Source organism: Gorilla gorilla, chromosome 15, assembly GCF_029281585.2.
Source record: "Gorilla gorilla gorilla isolate KB3781 chromosome 15, NHGRI_mGorGor1-v2.1_pri, whole genome shotgun sequence".
Classification (NCBI taxonomy): Eukaryota; Metazoa; Chordata; class Mammalia; order Primates; family Hominidae; genus Gorilla; species Gorilla gorilla.
Window position 1 is genome coordinate 99015739 of NC_073239.2, and position 10629 is coordinate 99026367.

Here is a 10629-nt window from a genome sequence, read left to right on the forward strand (position 1 = left end):
ACATCTTAAAAATGAGCTTCTAGTTTTACAATAATTTTAGACTGACAGAAAAGTGCAAAGATCCCAGAGGAACTGCTTTTTTCCCTTGCACAAAGATGCCATCTAGGCTAGCAGCAACTCTGTTCACAAGCTGATGAGTATATAAAAGCAATTTTCTTGACTAGAGAAATGGATTTATTTAATATATATTTTAAGATTCAAGAAATATGTTTTCTAGCATTAGGACTATTGGATTCCCATCAGAAATCCTAGGGAGATATTTAAGGGACGAGAGCACTGAGTTGATTGTTGGAAGATACCTACATGGGACCAGCACTTTCACTCATGGGCCATTGGACTCCCAACTTGTATGAATTACTTCCTCCTCTGTAATTAAGAGCTTAAAGATCAAGGTGCCAATCATCTTTCTAGGTCTAAAATGTTGTGATTTTTGTTTCTTCTTGTTGAGACATAAATAGCTCTCTAATGGAGAGGTGCTATCTTCCTTTGAGGCTACTTTGAAATGCTGTGGTGTCTGTAAGTGTTATTTATGTCCCTGCTTAGGCTGTTAGAGTATCAACTTTTCAACTAAAAGTTATTCCATAGACATAACATTAATCATTGGTTTATAGTGACTAGATAGCAGAAATTCAATAATCAATGAATTTTAATCCTGAAATATTAATTCTTATCACTCACTCAGTAGTTAAAATATTTAACAACCTCAAATTAGTTGTGCATTAAAGCTGCTCTTTAACACAATGGCCATTTCTGAAAATGCTTGGATGTAGGAAATAATTGCGTTTCTGTTGAAGCTATTAGAATGAATCACAATTGGATTTCACATAAAAGATTTTAATGCACAGATATTTCACATATGTTCATAGTTAAGGTTTCTTCAAATAAAGCTGCTTTGTCCTTAAGGGATTTTAGTCAGGTTTACCTCCAGTTAGATCAGATATTCTTGCTTTTTCTTTTTGTTTTCTTTTTAAATTTCCTACTTAAATTGTTTGTAGGCAATGTGATAACACCTATAGTTCTTATGTTCAGGCTGAAAAGAAGGATGGACCTCCTCATTCAAAATTTGGTCTGGATGTCAAGACTGATACCATATGCACAACAAAAGAATATGAAAGATTTATTACTCACATACATACGCTTTCCGGGGAGAGCAGGGCAGGCCCCCACGCTGTCCAAAATGTCTTGGGAAATAAGGAAAAGGGAATGGTTTGGGGTTTTTATGGTGATTACATAGGTAGGACCAGGTGATCGCTCCTGCAGGTGGTTTCTTCCTAACAGTCAAAGGAAGCACCTGGGCTTTGTTATCAGCATGACTGTATATGCTCCAGGAGGGGAAGGGAGAGGGGAAGACTTAAAAGCTATCAGCTGTCAAGCATGTTACAAAATGGAGTCAGAGTTTTTATTACAATCATTCACATTAGAATATATTTTTACAATACACTTTTCTAACTGTCATGTGAATAAAGAGCAAATTTAACATGCTTTTGTGTATGTGTGTGTGTGTGTATATATATATATATATGCATGTGTGTGTGTGTATACCCACCCCTACCATATTATAAAGATAAGGTGACAAAAGCAAGACTTGGAATCACATTTAAAGACTGTTGATTACTTGCTGTATCAGTCAATATTCAGTATTTAGGGCAGGAAACAGAATCCACTGTAGGTATTTAAAGCAGACGGTAGGGTAATACAGTGGATTAGATACTTACATGATTATAAGAAGGGCTGAAAAAACAGCTTCTAGTGACTCCAAGAGTGAGACACATAACAACTCTCCTAGGGAAGTGTTACTTCTGAGGTTTCCCCAGAGATATGCTGGAAGCATGCATCTCTTCCAGCACCACTGCTGTAACTGCCTCCCAACATCCAAAAGATTGGGCAATGACATGGGATTGCTACTACAGAAAACCCTCAGATTTTCAAGGTGCTTGCTTGCCAGCAACAAAAGCCAAGAGCCACAAGAAGGCAGCCTTGGCCTCATTTCCACTGTCCCAATCTTGCATTGGTATATGTAATGGGTAGGAGTGAATTCGTATTTAGAACTCTAGCTTGAAAGAGGTACGAGAAATGTTAGTTTAAGCATGACAAAGTCAAATGAGGATTGACTGAAACAATCTAGAGTCTTGTGTACATTTTCCTTGTGATATGCGACAAGTATTTTAACCTTAATTTTTCTCTTCTGCAAAATAGATCTAATACCTAGATCGAAGGGCTGTTCAAGCACTAGAGATCATGTAATTCGTAAGGAAAGAAAAAAAAGAAAACTTTTTCCTTTACCTCCTTCAGATCAGTGGTTGGGGCTCTACAAATTAGACCAGCAAAAGACAGATTACATAGGAGAAAAGACTTATTAGTATATATGCATACAGAGGTCTTTGTAGGAAAATATAGACCCCAAAAAAGTGATGACTGTGACCTTATACACCTTTATTTTTTAAAAACAAAGAATGATAAATTTTGAAGATATGATAAGAGAAGGGAAAAGGGATTTGGGTTGGGGGTGATAAATTGTAGGAAAGTAACTAGAAAATACACTGGAGCTTATATATAATGAAAATTATGTCATAGAAGATAAGGGTTAATTTTAGTAAGATTTGTTTGCAGACCCATCTAGGTGCTGTCTCTCCATATCTTCATGGCCATAAAACTCCTCTAGGAGAGAAGATTTATGGCGGTCCTCATTTCTCAGAAATTTCTGCTCTTAGTTGGATGAGGGAACCTCTGACAAGTCTTTCTCTATCTGTTGATTCTCATTTGCATCCAGATCAAAATAATTCTTATGTCAAAGTGGCACATTTTGAGTTGGCATATTCTGATCCCCTTCAAATTAAAGTATCTAGTGCATGGTAGTTGGCTAAATAATCATATCTATTATTATGGCTTTTTGGTACTATTTTGGAACTTCAAAAATCATTACACTGAATGTCTTAATGAACAGTTGTTTTATTGTAAAGTATGTAATCAAGGCATTTTCACTTCAAGTTAGTGTGGGGAATTATATAGTTGAAAACTGATTTCAGAAACAAATAATCATAACTGACATTGAAATTTATAAATATTGGGACACAAACTCATACCTAGATCCATTTTTGTATCTATGGACTCATTAATTCAACTAATGCAGATTATTTTTACAACTTTTTGTGCTAGGCACTATACTGATTGCTGGATACATAGAAGAAAAATAAACAGATAAATCCTTCCCACCAGCTTTAGAGTGGAGTGGATAAAAATGTGTTAGATAAATAATCAAAATTATAATGAAACTGCCATAAAGGAAAACTACAGGTCGCTGAGAAAAAATATAATAAGAAAAACTAGAGTCGCCAGATTTAGCAAATAAAAACACACGATGCCTATATAAACTTGAATTTTGAATAAATACAAAATAATCTTTGTTGTTTTTGATAATCCCTTTTCACATGTATAGTTTGCAGATATTTTCTTCTGTTTTTTTAGGTCGTCTCTTTAATTTCTTGGTTGTTTCCTTTGCTGTGCAGAAATGTTTTGGCTTCATGTAATTCCATTTGTCAATCAGTGTTTGCTTTGGTTTTCTGTGCTTTTGAGGTCTTACTCAAAAAATGTTTGTCCAGATCAAAGTCCTGAAAAATGTTCCCAATGTTTCTTCTAGTAGTTTCACAGTTTCAGGTCTCACATTTTAGCCTTTAACGAATTTTGATTTGATTTTTCTTACATGATGAGAAATAGGGGTCTAGTTTCATTCTTCTTTATATAGGTATCCATGTTTTTTCAGCACTGTTATTTGATGTGACTGTCCTTTCCCCAGTGTATGTTCTTGGTGCCTTTGTTAAAAAGAAGTTGGCTGTAAATACATGTCTTTATTTCTGAAGGGTTCTCTACTCTGTTCCATTGGTCTATGTGTCTGTTTTTATGCCAGTACCATGCTATTTTGGCTACTAGAGCTTTGAGGTATAACTTGAAGTCAGGTAATGTGATACCCCCAGCTTTGTTATTTTTGCTGTATATTGTTATGAGGAACTCAGAAAGTTCAATGGCAAAAACCCAAATAGTTCAATTTAAAAATGGGCAAATAATCTGAATAGACATTTCTCAAAAGAAGACATACAAATGGCCAAAAGGTATATGAAAAAATGCTCAACGTTACTAATCAGAGGAATACAAATCAAAACCACAATGATATGTCATCTAACCCTAGTTAAAATAACTATTATCCAAAAGACAGAAAATAAATTCTGGTGAGGATGCAGAGAATGGAGAATGCTCATACACTGTTGGTGTGAATATAAATTGGCACAGTCACTATAGAAAATAGTATTAAGATTCCTCAAAAATCAAAAAACACAAATACTGTATGATTCAGCAATCCCACTGCTGGGTACATATTCAAAAGAAGCAAATCAGTTTATTGAAGAACTATTGGCACTCTCATGCTTATTGCAGCACTATTTGTAATAGCTGAGATATGGAATCAACCGGGTGTCTACAAATAAATAGATAAAGAAAATGTGTTAAGTATACACAATGGGATATTATTCCAACATAAAAAGTAAGATCTTGTCTTTCATAGCAACATGGATGGAACTGGAGTACATTACGTTAAGTAAAATAAGCCAGGCACAGAAGACAAATATTTCATGTTCTCCCTCATATATGGAAGGTAAAAAAAAAAAAAGATCTCGTAAAGGTAGTGAATAGAATGGTGACTATCAGAGGCTGAGAAGGGTGGTGAAAGAGGTGGGAGGATAAAGAGGGGTAGATTAATGGGTAAAAATTACAGTCAGAATGAATACGATCTAGTGTACAGTAGCACAAAATGACATCTATAGTTAACAATAATTTATTGTATGTTTTAAAATAGTTAGAAGATTTGGAATGTTCCCAGCACAAAGAAATGATAAATGTTTGAGGTGATGTATATTGCAATTACCTAGATTTGATCATTACACATTGTATGTTTGTATTATAAAAAAATCATGTGTACCCCATAAATATGTATGACTATGATATATCCATAAAAATAATAATAAATTTTTAAAAAGTATTTGTAGTTTGTCTAAAGTTCAAATTTAGTTAGATGCTCTGTTTTTTACCTGAGCATTCTAAGGGAAAACCTTAGATGGTGCTGTGGTACAAGAAAGGCCTCTTTAAAGGGATAAATAAGCATAGAACCAAAGAATAAGGACTCAGTAATTATTGGCCAATAGAAGAGTGGTGGAAAAAGGTTTGCAAACAGAAGGAATAGCCTGTGTAAAACTCCTTAAGGTAAGAAAGAGCTTGCCACATTTAAGACATGGAAAGAATGTGAGTGGCTAAATTGAGTAAGGAATATCATAGCCTGGAATGGGATCAGAGAGGTATAGATAGGGTCAGACCAAGGAGAGAGTATTCTCTCTTAAAGCAGTGGTTTAATTTTTTTAAGGTATAAACCCTTTTTAAAATCATTTTAAGTAGAAGCTCATAGCATATAACATATACAATTGAAGCAACTCAGCTTAAAGAGTGAAGATAAGGGGTATTTTGAGGGTTCATGCTTCTCTACTTGTGTTATAGTTTTACTCCATGCAGTAGCAGCCCTTCCTGGTACTAAATCATGTAAGGTATCAGACCATGGTGTCCTTTGCAATTGATATCCAGAGAGGAGAAAAAAATTATCCAAGTTTTAATGTACATTTTATAAGCATCAGCTCTAAAAATTCAATAGCTAGAAATGGGAAGCTTCTAAATTCACCTGTACAATTAATATAACTTGAACTACTGAAAATCACCCCAGTACTTTGCTTTTGGATATTAACATAATTGGAGTGTATAGAAGTCAGTTTAACATTTTAAAATTAGCATCTCCCAGTCATCTCTGATAGGAAATTGTTGATCACTAAAATATTTCTAGCACCTGAATTTCAAAGGAAGTCTACTTGACCTTCCCCAGCTCAAGGCACGTCGTCTCCATGGAGCAACAAAGCTAGCATTTAATGAACTGTACTATGTCCAGGCACTGTGCTGCATGCTTTACACAGACAATATTCAGTTTTCCTTTATACAAATGAGGAAAACAGTAGGCTCAGAGAGGCAGGGTAATTTGTTTAAGCTTACCAGCTAATCGGGCCCAGGAACAGAATTGGAGTCTATAACTGTTTGACTATAAAGTATAAGTTACAGTTGAGGGAGTACTGGTCGGAAGTATACCAGTGCCATTTAGGAAGGTGAGTCTCCAAAAGTGATTTTTGTCTTAGTTATTCACACACACACACACACACACACACACACACACACACACACACACACACACACACAGGTATGTATATATGTATTTCAGTTTTCTTACTCTTGTCAGACTTGCAACAGAATCAACATTTAGGTTTTAAGACAGGTTGTCAATTTAGTCTGTAACATTTTTAATTTTCTATACTCCTCTGGGGTGTCAGTCATCTGTCTTGCCATAGGAGAGCTTTGTCTTTCACTTCAGAATCTATTGGATTTCCTATGGTGATGTTATAAACAATATCAGTAATTCATAACTACAAAGCACTTCAAAACACCTTGCTACTTTTGGTTAGACTTAGAACATCTCAAAGTGCATGCAGAGAATTTTAAATACTACATATTATTTAAAACAATGAATAATTATTATTAGTATTTTGCGTAGGCAGAGGAAAAAACAGAGAAAGTGTCACAGAGTGGAAAAGGAAAAAATTATTTTTATCAAAGGGAAAATAGAGCATGCCTTCTTACCTTTTCTGACTTCTGGCTATTAAAATCTGTAAAAATTAATAAATTGAGAAAGGAACTCACTGAATAAAGTAGCAGATAGTATTATATTTCTAATAAAGGCATGGTTTAAAACATTGGTTCCCTGTGGATGATTTTCATGAGATGGAAATACACTGCCCACAGCACTTACCCGAGGAAATTTATCACCACATTTCAAATGCAGAGTGCTATAATTTGAGGGTGTTTGTCAAATTTCATGTGTTGAAAACTTAATTCCCAAATTCATATATTGATGATATTTGGAGGTGGGGGCTATTAGTAGGTAATTAAGATGACCTAATCCCAGCCACTCAAGAGGCTGAGGTGGCATAATTGCTTGAGCCTAGGAGTTCAAGGCCAGCCTGGGCAACATAGCAAGACTCCACCTTAAAAAAAAATGATTAGATAACATCATCAGCATAGGGCCCCCATGATGGGACTGGTGGTCTTATAGGAAGAGGAGGAGAGACCTGATCTGGAACACTCTTCCCTCTTATCATGTGGTGTCCTCCCCTATGTTATCATGCAGCATGAAGGTCCTCACAAGATGCCAGCACCATGCTCTTGTACTTGCCAGCCTCCAGAATTATGAGCTAAATAAACTCATTTTCTTTATAAATTGCCCAGTCTGTGATATTCCGTTATAGCAACAGAAGATGGACTAAGATACAAAGGAAAGTCAAGAAGGGCGAGTCTACCCAAGAATGGTAAAGGTGTTTCCCTCCTGGTGTCAGTTTTGACAAATTGGTGATTGTGAAGTATCCCATTTGGAATGATTTTGAAGCCAAATCTCAGCTAAATAGATTGCATCAGAGACCAACAAGCAATGTCTGTCATGGCTACATGATGGGTTGTTTCTTGTGAAATGTAAATGTCAACTAGAAACTGAGTACTATAAGAGATGGGATAGATCTATGCCAACTTAAGCACACACACACCCACATACACACATATACACATATAAATGTTAAACACACACAATGTTTAACAAATTATTTTTAATTTTTTTTCTTTTTACAAAGTCCCCAATAAGTTTGGAGATGATTTACTTTTCTCTTTAATATAGAAGTAGAGAAACAAATTCTGTTCACTTTAGGACTCTAAATAATTGATTTAGTTCATGAAAATTTTATATTTGATAAGTAAAATATATAAACTAACAAATATGAATAAATGGATAAGTAGACAGTGTGCTCATTCAACACAGTGTGGGGGCAAGGCAAACTGGACACTTGATTATGCAGTTGGGACAAAGCTGGAAACACAATGAATTAGCTGGAGAAAATAAAGGACTGAAAAAGACTGGAATGAAAAAGGGGAACTCATAATAGAAAATGATTTTGTAAACTGTGAGGAGAAAAGAAGCATGTGCTTATATTTGGAGCTATTTGGAACTATGGCAAGGAAAATTGGCTTAACTAGAAACAGCCAATCATTTAACCCTCAGAATGGTGTTATGTGTGAAAAGTGAAATGATGGTAACTAATGTTTATTACATGCTCATATGCCAAGTGCTTTACAAGTATTGTCTCTTTTATCTCAGATATAACAACAGAGTCCCTGGGGAGGTTGTTATTGTTTTAACATGATAAAATCAGGGCTTAGAATGACCAAATGGATGTTTCAGACTCCCACTCTATACAAGCAATCTAGATTAAGCTCACATACTTTCTTAATCACTGCTTATATTATTTTTCCAAAATAATGAATAAGATATATGCTATTTTTTCTCATTAAAAATAAGAATCTCTGAATATAAATCCAATATAAAAATTTTTTTTAAAATAAATAAACAAGTGTGGTAGGCTGAACAATGTCCCTCCTCTCCTCTCCCTCCATAAAGATATTTATGTCCCAATTCCTACAGCCTGTGATTGTTACTTTAAATGGCTAATAATGGCTTTGCAGATGTGATTACATTTGTGATTTTGAGATAAGGAGATTATTGTGGATTATCCCAGATTGGTCCTAAATGCAATTACAAGTATCCTTATGAGAGGGAGATGGAGGAAGATTTGACACAGACAAAAGAGAAGAAGGCAAAGATTAAAGTGATGTAACCACAAGCTAAGGAATGCTGGCAGCCATCAGATTCTGGCTGAATCAAGGAATGAATTGTCCATTAGAGCCTCTGGAGGGAGTGAAGTCCTGACAATGCCTTGATTCAGATCCTACTAAAGTGATTTTGGACTTCTGGTCAGCAGAATTGTGAAATGATAAATTTCTCTTATTTAAAACTAATAAATTTATGGTAAGTTGTTTTAACAGTCACAGAAAACAAATACGATGAGTTTAGAAAATAACAAAATTGAATTTTTTTTATTCCAGAAACTCTCCCTAGGCCTTCCCTTCCCTTACGACATACTTCCCAGAACCTCAGATTTTACTTTTTTGTGACCTTCACCATATTCGCTTTTAGCTATCTTATCTCTGTATCCCAAGATGTCCAGTAAAACAACTGGCACATGGTAGGAGCTCAATAAATACTTCTTAAATGATCAAATAGAGCTCAAGGTACATGGTCAATAATGTGGTTGGATTGTGGCTTTTGTAACTCCTGGTAGGATAAAGTCCTCCAGAGAAGCTTATAGGTTGAAAACAGGGCATAGTAGTTATCACTGAGCACCCCACATGTGAGGATGAGTGGAAACAAAATGTGAATTGCTTAGTCATTTTGGAAGGCAAATTGCCTGTAAAATCACACAGATGCATGACTTTTGAATGAGCAGATCCCTTTTTTGGGAATTACCAACATATAAGATTATACAGGCAGAGGTATTTATTACAATGTTGATCATGGTATAATATCTTGAAAAAAGTGAGTATCTAACATTAAGAAAATTATCAAAGCAATCATGGTATGTCCACATCATGGAATATTATGCAACCATTAAAAAATTAAATAGAGCTATAACAATTGACTTGGAGGAATGTCTATGAGATATTAACTAAGAAGAGAGAGATGAGGAAAAGTATTATATGATTTATTTCTTTAAACAAACATTATCTGTCTATATGATATATTACAACATGTATAGTATAATCACATATGCAAAATATTACATATGACTACATAAACGTATCTACACACATGACTGAATATTGATAATTATAGTATTTTATATTGATACATAATACTAGCTGAATTGTTAATAAAGGCATGTTATAGGGTTAGTGATACGGTTGGGAAGGGGAAGTGAAAGTAAAAAAAAAACAAAACACAATGAAAGATCACCCAAGATAAGGCAAATATGCTGTAAACCATTAATGCATTTCTGTAAATTTGTATTTACATGTCGATATACTTACAGATACTTTAAAATGATAAATGCAAAAAATACTGTATAGAAGCAAAATATCATCTAGGGAATGGCTTCCAAACAGGAAAGTGGAACTTAATGGATTGATAGTGAAAGGGGAATTTGTTGGAAAAAATATGTGTTATGTTTCCAATAGGTCTGTAGTAATGTTGAAGTTTTGAAATACATTAGTTATAGAGCAGGAAGAAAGGGTCAGCTGTGTGGTGAATCTAGACCTTAGCCAAATCAGTAGGAGTGCTGAGTTGCTTGGGTGTGGAGGTGGGTGCTAGGTAGAACATCTGAGGAGAAACAGTAAATGCGCACACTGCACCCAACCATGTGACCCAGGACTCCAGCCACCAACTCTTAATTCATCCCCCACCAAGCATGAGGAAATTAAGCCTCTATCCATACCAATCCATAGAATCAAATCTCCAAAACTAGGCTTGAACACAACTGTCTAACAAATGACCTAGATTGGTTTCCCCTAATGTATACTTTGGTAGTACTCTGATCTTTCTTTTCATAAGATTTGTCACATTTCACATTTATTTATGGAGTAGTAATTGATGTCTGTACTCCCTCCCTCCAAGCC